Source organism: Artemia franciscana, chromosome 19, assembly GCF_032884065.1.
Source record: "Artemia franciscana chromosome 19, ASM3288406v1, whole genome shotgun sequence".
NCBI classification, from domain to species: domain Eukaryota; kingdom Metazoa; phylum Arthropoda; class Branchiopoda; order Anostraca; family Artemiidae; genus Artemia; species Artemia franciscana.
This window is the reverse complement of record NC_088881.1, coordinates 15,675,863-15,690,521: the sequence shown is the minus strand read 5'-3', so window position 1 is coordinate 15,690,521 and position 14,659 is coordinate 15,675,863.

Here is a 14,659-nt window from a genome sequence, read left to right as displayed (position 1 = left end):
CAAATCCAATCAAGTGTGAAAACTTAATAAGAAATCTTCAATTAAAATAGACATTTTCGACAAATTGAAAACTGTTGAGCTATAAATACCAGCTGGTGGCCTTTCTTGAAATTGTCAAATTACAGCACGCGACTCGAGTCTTGACCATGTGCCGGATAGAGTGACCGATTTCCTTTTAAAGATGTTAGTTCCGCTCCAACGAAAACTCCTTGTAAGCCCACCTGTCGGTCAATGGTCTTGAGTCCAATCCAGGATATATCATTTAAACTTTTTGAACCATGTGGGAAATACAGCGTAGCTACACTCTAGCCCAGAACTTTTTAGCCAGAATTTTGTCGATATGAGGAATAAATCGTTGAAAAAATTCCTAAAACCAGCCGATTCCTTTCGCTCTTTACCTATAATCCGTAACCACGTTCTGTTTCATACAATACTCAGTGGTCGGTATTTGATTTTGTTAAAACAAAGCTAGTTAATTTTAACGAAGCACGTACGCTGCCTTTTTTCCAGGGTGGGGTCATAACTGCAAACAAAGGCAACTTATATGAAAGTAAAAAAAAATATTTTTGATTTCAGGGTTAGCAAAGGCTCAAATTCAAACATGTGACAAAAAAGAAGATATTAGAAACGGATGAAAAAACCGAAGACTCTTGAAATGGATAATTTGATGTTTTTTATTACTTTTTAATTTGATTAACACTTAGTAGTTTCAATTAAAGAAAATTTAGAGGTGGTTGGAGTAAGGCGTTTCAAAATATAAGGGGGGGGGGGCAAAAAATCCTATCTAAAAAATGTGGAATTTTATATTTTACATATGAGGGATGCGTGTTTATTTGTTTTTTTGTTGTTGTTTTTTTTCCCAGGGGTGATCGTATCGACCCAGTGGTCCTAGAATGTCTTAAGAGGGCTAAATCTGACATAAATTAAAAGTTCAAGTGCCCTTTTTAAGTGACCAAGAAATTGGAGGGCACCTAGGCCCCCTCCCACGCTAATTTTTTCTCAAAGTCACGGGATCAAAATTCTGGGATAGCCACTGTGCTCAACATAGTCGAAAAACCTAATAACTATGTCTTTGGAACGGCTTTATACCCCTCAGTCTTCGGGGGAGGGGCGGCAAGTTACAAACTCTGACCATTGTTTACATTTAGTAATGGTTATGGGAAATGTAGAGATATTTTCAGGGGACCTTTTTGCGTTGAAGGGGGAGGGGAGTCGAAGGGAGGATGTTACGTGAGAGCATCTTTACATGGAGGAATTTATCCTGAGGAAAGAGAATTTCCATGAAGGGAGCGCAGGTTTTTCTAGCATTATAAAAAAAAATGAGAAAATAAATTAAAAAAAGTTTTTCAGCTGGAAGCAAGGAGCAGCATTAAAACATAAGCAAACAGGAGGAGACGGGGTCCGTCTCCTCCGCACTACCTCGCTCTTTGCACTAAAGTGTTTTTAGTAATTTCAACTATTTCTTCTACGGCCTTTGTGAGTCAGGGGCCATTCTTAAAGAATTGGGACAAAATTCAAGCTTTAGTGTAAAGAGTCAGGTATTGACGAGGGGGCGAACTCCCTCATATACGTAATAAAAATATACAAATATAGAAGTTCGTTACGTAAGTTAATTCGTTACGTATGTTTATTACTAATAAAAACATTCGTGAAAAAATTAAAAAGTTCTAGTTGCCTTTTTAAGCAACCAAAAATTGGAGGGCAACTAAGTCTCCTTCTCCACCCTTTTTTTTATCAAAATCGTCCAATCAAAACTTTTAGAAAGCCATTTAGCCCAAAAAGAAAAAATAATACGCAAATTTCTTTTTAATCATTCATGTGCGGTGAGCCAAAATCAAAACATGCATTAATTCAAAAACTTTCAGAAATTAAATTTAAAAAGACAAGTTTTTTTTTTAACTGCAAGTAAGGAGCGACATTAAACTTAAAGCGAACAGAAATTATTCCGTATATGAAAAGGGTTGTCCCTCCTCATCGCCTCACTCTTTACGCTAAAGTTTTTTATTGTTTTAAAAAGTAGAGTTGTGAGAAAGAGTCAAACTTTAGCGTAAAGAGCGAGGCGCTGAGGAGGGGACAACCCCTTTTATATACGGAATAATTTCTGCTCGTCCAAATATTTCATTAAGTTTTCCACAAATGCAGCGACCGATGAGATGCCATGTGGAACCGCGGTGATTCTATTTTGAAGACTCTATCTTTCTTAAATCCTATCTTTGGGAATAGATGTTCTTCATCTTTATTTCTTCAGCCCATGAAGAAAATTGAAATATAGGCCACCTGTCAATTTCATAGAAACGACCAATATCGGACCTATGTTTTGCCAGCATAATACATAATCATAGGCAGCGCAATAGCACTATCTAAGTAAAGAACGATGTTGACGCAATGCATTATTTATTTTTTAGACCACGGCCCTTCGCACAGAAGGATTTGTCGTAGAAACTTTGAAAAGGGCTCATTCTATTGGAATGAGCCCTTTGTAGCAGTAAGAAATGATTGGAGGGCAACATACCCCTCCCCCTCCCCCATAATTCCCCCAAACACATCCAGTCAAAATTTAGAGATATTTATTTTGTTCAACATAGCTGAAAAATCCGTAAATTATGTCTTTGAGGAAGACCACCCTACCCATAGCCATCAGGGCAAGGATTGTAAAGTTATGCCCTGGGCGCTTATAGGCTTTTGTGGAAAGGGTGGTCGTATAAGCTTCAGGGGGGGGGGTCATTGGATTGTTAATTATAAGTTATAGTACCAGAGGTTGGGTAAAGAGTAACAGAGGTCTCGGGACAGCTACACCCCCCACATGCACACATACACCTTGTATTCTCCCAAAATGCATCCAATTGAAATTTTGAAATAGTAGTTTTATTCAAAATAGTACAAAGATCATAACAAGCCTTTTGGGATTGAAACAAACTCCCCAGAGCCTGGAGGTAGGGGTTGTAAGGTATGCCCCGGGGGCATTTAAAGTTATTGTTGAAGGCATGGTTGTAAAAGCTTTACTTACTTTCCTTACTTACTCCTTTTCTTACTTACAGTTAGTTACCACGAACTGTTTGATCGATACCTCACTCTTTGCGCTAAAGTTTGATTTTTTGTTTCAATTATTTAAGAATGACACCTGAATCACAAAGACTGTTTAATTAGAAGAATAAGCTCTTCTAAAAGGTCTAAAAAAACCTTTAGCGTAAAGAGTGAAGTATTGAGGAGAAAGTGACCCCTCATATACGTAATAATTTCTGTTCGTTTTTAGGTCTAATGTAGCTTCTCACTTTCAGCTGAAAAAACTTGTCTTTTTTATTTAATTTATGATTTTTTTTTTTAACAATGCTGGGAAATTCGGCTCCCCCTCCATGCAAAATTCCCTTCCCCTGCAAAAATTACCTCCATGGAAAAATCTTCCCACGACCCCCCCCCCCCCCTACCTCTCCTCCATAATATTCCTCCTGAAAAACGTATGTTTACTCGCAAATACCCAATACTATAAGTAAACAATGGGCAAAGTTCATAGCTTGCACCCCTTCCCCCGGGGACTGTGTGGGGTCAAGGCATCCTCAAAGATGTAGTTATTAGATTTTTGATTATGCTGAAAAATGGCTAGCTCCTAATTTTATCGGGCGACTTTGGGTAAAAATGAGCGTAGAAGGGGGGCTAGCTGACCTCCAATAAATTTGGTCACTTAAAAATGGGCAACAGAACTTTTGATTTCCGATCAAATGAGCCCTCTCCCGATCTTCTGCCATTTCTGGTTCGCTACGATCACCCCTATTTAAAGCAAAACAACAAATAAAGATGTATTCTTGATCTTTCTTCCGGCAAAAAAAAAAAAAAAAAAAAAAAAAAACCAGCAAAGCTACACATTTTGTAGATAGGAACTTGAAACCTTTACAGTAGAGTTCTCTGGATGCTGAACCTGATGGTGTCATTTTCATTAAGATCACTTGATGTTTGGGGGTGTTTCCCCTCTTTTTCAAAAATTTGGTAAATTATCTCAGGCCCGTAACCTTTGACGAGTAACATTAAATTTGACAAGTTTTACACATTTCGAATAAGCATTAAAATTTGTTTTTTTTTGTATGTATCCATTATTATCAATACTCAGTTTCTTAGAGTTTTGGTTACTATTGAGCCGCATCGCTCCTTACTTACAGTTCGTTACCAAGGACTATTTGAAAATATGAGTGAGCAAGAAGTTTTTACAAAAATAAAAAAAATTCTAAACAACATAAAAATAGTCAGTTACAAGTTAGATTATTTACAAAGCTGTATGACGGTATGAAAACCCTTACATGGCTCACTTGTGTACCCTTACACGGCTCACGGAACCCTTACACGGCTCACTTGTGTACCATATGGAACAACGATGGCCATTTCGTGCCAAAGTGATTCAGAAGATCCATGAAGTCGGAGTGGGTGTTTTAACGCCACCGCAATTTTCCACCACCGTATGCTTTCCGCCACCCAGGAAATCTTGCATCATCAATGGGATTAGTTTGGTCAGAATAGACAGATTAGGTTAATCAATGTCTATATCTATGTCTATGTTTTTGTCTATATCTGTGTCTATGTCTATTTATATGTCTGTTTTTATGTCTATGTCTATGTCTATATATATGTCTATTCTGACCTACTTGAATTAAAAGGTGGCGCGAAACATATGGTGGCGGAAAACAACGGTGGCGTTAAAACACTGCTACGCATGAAAGTCAAACTGGAAATAGCAATTCTTATCGAACAAAATCAAAATGACCACACAAATATGTTGAGTGACTAGGATATTTTTTCAAATAGAACTTTAAATAGCTGCTGTTCGCAAAATCTTATTTGTACGAAACAGGATTTTCTGCATCAGCTGAAATGAAATTGAATATTTTGCTCGTTTGGTTGTAGAGGATGAGCTTCGCGTAGCTATCTCGTCCTTGACACTGGCTTTTGACAGACTTTGCACTAATTATAGGCAAGCACATCTCTCTCATTAAAAGACATTAAAATTGTTGTTCGTTTCTTTGTAATAATTTATCTTAATAAATTTTGTAGTACTAAAAACCATCGTTTCTACATTTTTTTTTTTTTATAAAAATGGAATGGAGGTTCCACACAATCAAATATTTTTAAGGGAGGCGTGGAAAAATAAAATTTTGAAACCACTGTATTAGGTTAACCTTAAAAGCTATAATAATCACATACGTTTATTATTACTACTTAATATCTTCGGATCATTTTTTTTTTCAAACCGCGTGATTTGTTGCAAGTGAATATTGGGATATTGCTAAATTTATCAGTGGCGGCCTTATTGCAGTGTGGAAAGTTAAAAACATCTTAATTTGTATTGTGGAAGCCATCATTAACATCTCTACTAGATATATTTGGATGGACCAGGGCGGATTGAGATCCAATCGCCCATTTGTCAGTTAAAAATACCTCATTTTTCTAATTTTTCAAAATTAATATTGGAATTAATATTAGAATTCTAATACAGCGTGAGCATCCTGCATGTAGGAGTAAACGTGAAAGTGCGATTACTATCTTTGTTGTTCCAAAAATTTGTAATTCATTTGAATTTTTTTTTCTAATCAGTGACGTCGGTTGGGAGAGGGGGCGTTTGCCTCCTAGATTTTCCACCCCCTCAAGATCTTGAAAATATCTTTTTAGTATTTTCATTAAAAAATAACTATTTCTCACTTTCATTGAAAAAAAAAATGACACCCTAGATTTTGAAAACCCATTTTATTCCCCCACCCTACTTTTTCGTGAATTAATGCAACTGATTCCAATACCGGTTTTTGTCATTTTTATTAGGTTTATTGGATTTGGGAGTAAAGTGAACTTCGGCCAGCTTCGTGAAGCTAATATGAAGCTTCAATTCAGCGAGCATCTCTCCATTAGAAAAGAACAAAATTATTTATATCATCTAAAACCTAAATTTTCAAGAGTTATGTACACATGCCTGATATTTGAGCGGTTGAGACTCGGAAAAAAAACCGCAAAAACCTGCACGTGAGAAATTTTGGCGAAAACTACTGATTCTGGGAAGGGGCTAGTGTCAAAGTCGTGTCTTCTCTGCATCCAGATATATATTCGAGTTAACTTTTTGTATTTATGTCGTTTGAAGAAGTTACTTTGCAGGAGCTCCGAAGCTGTGTAATTCCGCAATAACGATTTGGCTCACACCACTATTTAAGCTATATGTGTAAATCAGGCAACCTCTTCACAAAATCTTTTGAACATACATTTCTATGTATCTCCACAAGTCTTAATAAAATACATAATTCAAAAATTTCCGACTCGTCCATCAAAGAATGGATGTAAAAAACAGGGCTCATTGTGAAATAACAAGCTTGTTATAATCACAAGAATAAATGAGTTAGCTCGATTCAAAGGAGGGTGGGAGATATGGCAGAAGATAATGGGCACACATGGCTATACGCATACAATTAATCGATAAACAGATTCCGGAGTCTTCTGCCGTAAAAAAACAGACACAACAGACCTCAGCCGTGTGTGCAAAACATTAGTCTCTGATTTGAATATGATAAGTGAAAGGGTGGAATTCTTCTATAATTAAAGACTTTTACCAAACATTATGGGTTTTGATAATATTAAGATATTGCAAATAGGTTTAATAGTAGTTTAAAATAAACCCCTATCGTATTCGAAGGAGTTTCCGCTAAGTAAATTTTATCAGGAAAGGTGCTAATGCAAGAAGTTTCGCTAATGATGGACGTGTTTTATAGACTTTTTCCCCTTTTCCATTTAATCAACTGCAGCATTTTCACTCTTCATGAACTGATTAGCAAAACCAAAAAAAATAAAAAAGGATGAAAAATGTTTTTTTTAGATTTGTTTATTTCTGATCGCACTTACTTAGTGACATTACGTCACTAGCTAATTTTTACGCATTATCACTCTGGAGTGAAATAATCAAACAGTTCGTGGTAACGAACTGTACATAAGTAACTCGGATCAATAGTGACCAAAACTCTAAAAAACAGAGTTTTTATCAAACAAATACAAAGTAGAAACAATAGGGAAAATCTTTTCAAGACAGTGGAAATCAGTTCTGTGAATATTTCGGCCCTATGTCCAAGGGCCGTCTTCAGCACAATACGAGAACAAGAGAGAATATATATATATATACTACTACTACTACTAATAACTCACTGCAGCACCAAACTGCCTGAGGCCAACACAGCTACGCACGCTCCTCCTCCAACCTAATCTATTTAAAGCCTCCCTCTTTACACCCTCCCAGGAAGTTCCCATTTCCTTTAAATCCTTATTTATGACATCCTCCCAACCCAGACAAGGACGACCTGCTTTCCGTGTAGCCCCAGACGGTTGGCCAAAAAGGACAATCTTCGGTAATCTGTCATCCTTCATCCGTAGAACGTGGCCTAGCCATCTCAACCTTTCTTTCATTATAGCCCCAGAAAGCGGGATTGAACCACACTTTTCGTACAACCTACTGTTTGAAATACGGTCAGTCAGCCGGGTACCCAGAACAATCCGTAGGCAATTTCTCTGGAAAACATCTAGTAAATTTTCATCTGCTTTTCGGAGTGTCCATGCTTCAGAGCCATATTTAACCACTGTCATCACTGTAGCTTCCAATATTCTAATCTTGGTTTGTAGGCTTATCTTTCTATTCTTCCAAACTTTTTTTAACTGTGAAAAAAAACACCCTGAGCTTTAGCTATTCTACTTTTAATACTAATAATACTACCAAGGTAACTGAAGCTCCCAACCTGATCAATCTTTTCGTTACCTAAGGTCACCTGTTCATCTTCACTTATTCCTAACCTTAGTGACTTAGTCTTCTTAACATTAATTTTCAAGCCTATTTTAGCACCCTGAACTCGTAAAACCTCTAAAAATTCATTCATTTTGCTCACACTTTCATCTAATATGCTTAAATCATCAGCATAATCTAAGTCCAGGAGCGTTCTTCCTCCCCATTTGATTCCATGGTCTCCAATTGCCTTTCCTGTGCTCCTTAAGACGAAGTCCATCAAAATGATCCATATAAAGGGGGATAGAACACAACCCTGCTTAACTCCTGATTTAATACAAAACCAGTTGCTAACCTCATTTCCTACCTTAACCGCAGCAGTATTATTCTCGTACATAGCGCAAATCACTTTAATGTATTTTTCTGGTATACCATATAACGATAAGACCTTTGTTAACGCTGTTCTATCAACAGAATCGAAAGCTTGCTCTTAATCGATAAAACTAAGGACCAAAGGTGTTTGACAACGAAGGGACTTCTCAATTATTAACCTAAGAGTGAAAACATGGTCGACACATCCTCTACCTTTTCTAAAACCGCATTGTTCTTCCCTTAAAACTTTGTCTACAGCATGTCTCAGCCTAAAAAGTATCATATTACTCAGTAATTTGCTACCTACAGAGACCAGACTAATGCCTCGATAATTCCGACATTCACTCTTGTCACCTTTCTTATACAGTGGTTTAATTAAGGTTTTCCTAAAATCATTGGGTACTTCCCCTTTTTCAAAAATCATGTTCATAATCTTCAGTAGCTTATTCCTAACCTCAGAGCCACCATATTTAAGGAACTCATTAATCATACTATCAGCACCTGGGGCCTTATTATTTTTTAATCCTTCTAGTACTGTCGCTAATTCTTCCTCACTAAACAAATCTTCCTTCACATCCAAGGTATCACAAACTTTTTCATTTTCATCTATATCTTTTCCTGCAACTGTATCTCGGTTTAGCACATTCTCAAAATGTTCCACCCATCTTTCTTTAACTTTTTCCTTATCACTAATTGTGACCCCATTTCTATCTTTAACTGGGACTAGTCCGGATCGGCTACTCCCTTTCAATTTATTAACATGCCAGTATAATATTTTACTATTATGCCGTCTAGCCGCATCTTCCAGATCCTCAGCAATTTTATCCATCGCCTCCATTTCACATCTCCTTAGTTCATATTTTAATGCTTTCTCCACTTTCTTTACATTCCTTTTGTTTTCATACGACCTATCGCTCAGATAATTCTTATACAAACCCCTTCTACTCTCTATTAAACCTAAAGCTTTTTCACTAATATTCCTAGTTGCTGTCTTAGCACTCTTCCCTAGGACACCATCAGCAACTTCACAAATTGTTTTTCTGAAATTATTCCATCCATCTTCCACATTGTCAAATTTTAAACCCTCAAGTTTAGTACTCAACTGTTCCTGGAATTTTTTTCTCAAATTTTCATCCTGAAGTCTACCAACATCATAACTTTCCGGGAGGGAGTTACTCTTCCGAAATTTCAGCTTTAAATTAACCTTAGACACTACTAGATGGTGATCTTTACTTTTAACATCAATAACGGCACTCCTATACACCCTAGTATCTTGTATTGATCCTGCTAGTCTTCTGTTTACAATAACATAATCAATAAGGTTTGCTGTCTTACCATCACGTGAATACCATGTCAACTTATGGGCCATTTTGTGACCAAACACCGTATTGGTTATAACTAGGTTGTTATACCTACAAAATTGCAAAAGCCTATAGCCATTACTGTTTTCTTTTCCTACACCAAAATTACCTAGGCTAGGATACCATCTATCCCTATTTCTACCAACCTGGGCATTAAAATCTCCTAGCAAAAACACCATATTTCTACCTGGTACCCTGTCTATTTGCTCCTGTAACTGTAAGTAAAATTCATCTGAGTCACTAGTATCTCCATCAGTTGGTTCAATGGGGGCATATACTACTATAACTGATACCCTAAACTTTTTAGTCATAAAATGAGCAATTAGTATTCTATTATTAATACCTTCCCAGCCTAAACAAGACTTAGCAGCTTCCTTATTCATCATGAGCCGTACTCCCTGTCTATGTACCCCATCCTTCCTTCCTGAGTAAACAAATTCTATGTCACCTAATTTCATGCTTCCTACCCCTGGGATATGAGTTTCTGAAACTCCTAATAAATCCAGTTCAAACCGTCTGAATTCGTCAGTCAAAATGTCGATGCGATAGTCATTTTTTAACGTCGTAACATTCCAAGTTCCAATTATCATGTTCTTTAAAACTTTGAAATTATTTTGGCCTCAAGAAAAGCAGTGATCCCGGATACCAGTGCAGGATGGGGACCAACATATCTTCTCAAGTCTACACCGAAGCGCTTAAGCCGGCTTAGAACCGGACAGCAAGAAGTCCCTGGGACCTCCAGTAAGTTGGAGGCTTTGTGCAATCCTGGGCCCATCTTGGTCACAACATGGTTTTCAGCACTTGGCGATGCTCTTCTATCAACAAGAGTCGAAATCCTGCACAGACAGTCCCAAGCCTATTACCTCCGACTCATTATATATTCATGCCTACAAATATTATGCTACTACGGGGATATATATATACGATATATATATATATATATATATATATATATATATATATATATATATATATATATATATATATATATATATATATATATTATATATATATAAATAAACTTACATTAAATTGTGACAATTAAAACTAAATAATGTTATTTAAAAACTTTTTTTAAAACAGCCCTAGCATCCTTACTTCAACGAAGTTCAACCAGGACTGACAAAAAGAATGAAGTGAGAATATAAACTCATTCAAACTAAAGAGAACAAAGTAATTAAATGCAATTTCTCAGAGCCAACATTGCTTTTTTAGCAGCCTGTCTCAAAGGCCTTTTCGTAGCTGGTTCAGTACTATTATAACTCGGTTTAGTAAAATATTTCGTTAGATCATTTTTAATTAAATTTGAGTATAAAGAATTTAATGAGTATCCCCCTAAGTCCCTGTTCAAAGAAATATTATTATTTATTTTGAGATTAATTTCGATTTATTCTCGAACCACCTGTTTTATCCCCAAATCATTACTGATGAGTGAAGATTTTTCAAAAAGTATCGCGTGGGACGGATTATTAAATATATGCCAACCTAAAGCAGAATCAAAGGAGTTGTTGGAACTATTTGAACTTAATGCCTTGTCTATGTCTTTTTTATTCTGTTGTAACCGTTTTTCTAGATTCTGATGGGTCCTGCCGACATAGTAATTTCCACAATCACAGGGTGTTTGATAGACCCCTCTTTGGAGAATAGCTGGGGTCTTATCTTTACCAGAATTTAAGAAATTAATGATTTTAAAATTATTAGTAAAAACTACGTACAGATTATTTTTTGTGCCAATATTTTTTAATTTTGTTGTGATCTTTGGGATATTAAATAAAAAAAACTAGTTTTTTTAACTGAAAGTAAGGAGCGACATTAAAGCTTAAAACGAACAGAAATTACTCCGTATATGAAATGGGTTGTCCCCTCCGCAGTCCCACGCTCTTTACGCTAAAGTTTGACTCTTTGCCACAATTCTACTTTTTAAAACAACTAAAAACTTTAGCGTAAAGAGCGTGGGACTGCGGAGGGGACAACCCATTTCATATACGGAGTAATTTCTGTTCGTTTTAAGTTTTAATGTCGCTCCTTACTTTCAGTTAAAAAAACTAGTTTTTTTTATTTAATTTCTGAACGTTTTTGAATTAATGCATGTTTGATTTTGGCTCTCCGCACATAAATTATTGAAATGAAATCATTATATTAATTTTTTTTTGGCTAAATGGCTTTCTCTTAGTTTTGATCAGACGATTTTGAGAAATAAGGGGTGGAGAAGGAGGCCTAGCTGCCCTCCAATTTTTCGGTTACTTAAAAAGGCTACTAGAAATTTTAATATTCAACGAACGTTTTTATTAGTAAAAAATATACGTAACTTAAGAATTAACTTACGTAACAAACTTTTATGTTCTTATATTTTTATTATGTGTACGAGGGGGTTTGTACCCTCGTTAATACCTCGCTCTTTATACTAAATCGTAAGTTTTGTTCCAATTCTTTAAGAATGACCCCTGAATCAAATAGGCCGTAGAATAAATAGTTGAAATCACTAAAAATATTTTAGCATAAAGAGCGAGGTATTTATCTCCTCCTAAATACCTCGCTCTTTATGCTAAAGTATTTTAGAACCCTTCATATTCGTAATAATCTCTGTTTGTTTTAAATTTCAATGCTATTCCTTACTTTCATTTGAAAAAACGTTTTCATGTTTATTTTTTCATTGTTTTTTTTTATAGTAATGCTAGAAAATCCTGCGCCCTTTTCATTGAATTTTTTTCCCCCATGGCATATTTCTCCAAGGAAAGATCCTCCCACATAGCCCCCTCCCTCAACCCAACCCCCAAAACCAAAAAAATCCCCCTGAAAACGTCTGTACACTTCCCAATAACCATTATTATATGTAAACACTGGTTGAAGTTTGTAACTTGCAACCCCTCCCCCAGGGACTGTGGGGGAGTAAGTCATCCCCAAAAACACAGTTATTAAGATTTTCGACTATGCCAAACAAAATGGCTATCTCAAAATTTTTATCCGTTGACTTTGGGAAAAAAATGAGCGTGGGAGGGGGCCTAGATGCCCTCCAATTTTTTTGGTCACTTAAAAAGGGCACTAGAACTTTTCATTTCCGTTAGAATGAGTCCTCTTGCGACATTCTAGGACCACTTGGTCGATACGATGACCCCTGGGAAAAAAAAAAAACAAAAAAAACAAACAAATAAACACGCACTCGTGATTTGTCTTCTGGCAAAAAATGCAAAATTCCACATTTTTGTAGATAGGAGCTTGAAACTTCTACGGTAGGGTTCTCTGATACGCTGAATCTGATGGTGTCATTTTCGTTAAGATCCTACTACTTTTAGGGGGTGTTTCCCCCTATTTTCCTAAATAAGGCAAATTTTCTCAGGCCCGTAACTTTTGATGGCTAAGACTAAAATTGATGAAACTTATATATTTAAAATCAGCATTAAAATGCGATTCTTTTGATGTAGCTATTTATATCAAAATTCAATTTTTTAGAGTTTTGGTTACTATTGAGCCGGATCGCTCCTTACTACAGTTCGTTACCACGAACTGTTTGATACGGAAGATAGACAATATTTGAGGGCTTATCAGTAGCCTCACATTGTGAAATATCTTCTTTGATTTTACAAGAATTGAAATATCTTCTTCGATTTTACAAGAATGTCTTTTTATTCTACGGTTAATTATTTTATTGACAAAAGGAATGGGGTATCCATTACCAAAAAGAATATATCTGATAAAGTTTATTTCTGCATTTATATACGAATCGGAGCAAATATTCAGGGCACGATCAATGAGGGAAGTTACAACTGCTCTTTTAACTTGTGGGGGGTGATTTGAATTAAAGTGAAGATATCTATTGTTTTGTGTTGGCTTTCGATAGATAGTAAAATCCAGTTTATCAGCATTACGAATAATTAACACATCTAAAAACGGTAGTTTATTTTCAATTTCAACTTCTAGGGTGAACTGCAAATTTCGGTCATAAGTGTTAAGATGATTTAAGAAGCCCCGAAGTTCAGCTTCCCCATAATTCCAAAGTGAAATTACGTCATCCATAATAACACGTTTATTTTTTAAAACACGTCTATTGGGGTCGTTATATGGATGACGTAATTTCACTTTGGAATTATAGGGAAGCTTTTTACTAATAATTTTAAAATCATTAATTTCTTAGATTCTGGTAAAGATAAGGCCCCAGTTACTCGCCAAAGAGGGGTCTATCAAATACCCTATGATTGTGGAAATTACTATGTCGGCAGGACCCATCAGAATCTAGACTAACGGTTACAACAGCATAAAAAAGACATAGACAAGTTCTCTTTAGTTTGAATGAGTTTATATTCTCACTTCATTCTATTTGTCAGTCCTGGTTGAACTTCGTTGAAGTAAGGATGCTAGGGCTGTTTTTAAAAAGTTTTTAAATAACATTATTTAGTTTTTATTCTCACTATTTAATGTAAGTTTATTTATATATACATATTTTCTCTCTTGTTCTCGTATTGTGCTGAAGACGGCCCTTGGACCTAGGGCCGAAATATTCACAGAACTGATTTCCACTGTCTTGAAAAGATTGTCCCTATTGTTTCTACTTTGTATTTGTTTGTTATGGAAAGGCAGTGTGGTCTTCGTCGCTATTTTAGTTTTAATATCAATAGATATATCAAAAGAATCCGTTAATTATGCTGAATTTAAATATATAATTTTCATTAGGTAAAGGCTACGAGTCTGAAAAAATTTGTCTGATTTTAGAAAGAAGACAAAACACCCCTAAAAGTACTAGAATCTTAATGAAAACTGCACCATTAAATTCAGTGTATCGCAAAAACCTACTGCAGTGGTTTCAAGCTCGTATCTGAAAAATGTTGGAATTTTGTATTTTTTGCCAGAAGAAAGATCATGGATGCATGTTTATTTGTTGATGTTTTTTTGTTTTGTTTTTTTTCTATGTTTTTCCCAGGGGTAATCGTGTCGGTCCAGTGGTCCTAGATTATCGTGAGAGAGCTCGTTTGAGGGGGAATTAAAGTTCTAGTGCCTTTTTTAAGTAACCAAAAAGATTGGAGGATGATCTGGCCCCTTCCCCGCCCCGTTTTTGCCACATCTTCAGGGGAAAGGTCTTTAAGTTAAAAAATTTCCGTTTTTACACATAGTATTTGTTATTGTAAAGTATGTATACATTATAGGGTGGGGAGTGCTGGGAGTACATTTTTTGCTGGTGGTTATTCTGTGGGTAAATTTTCTA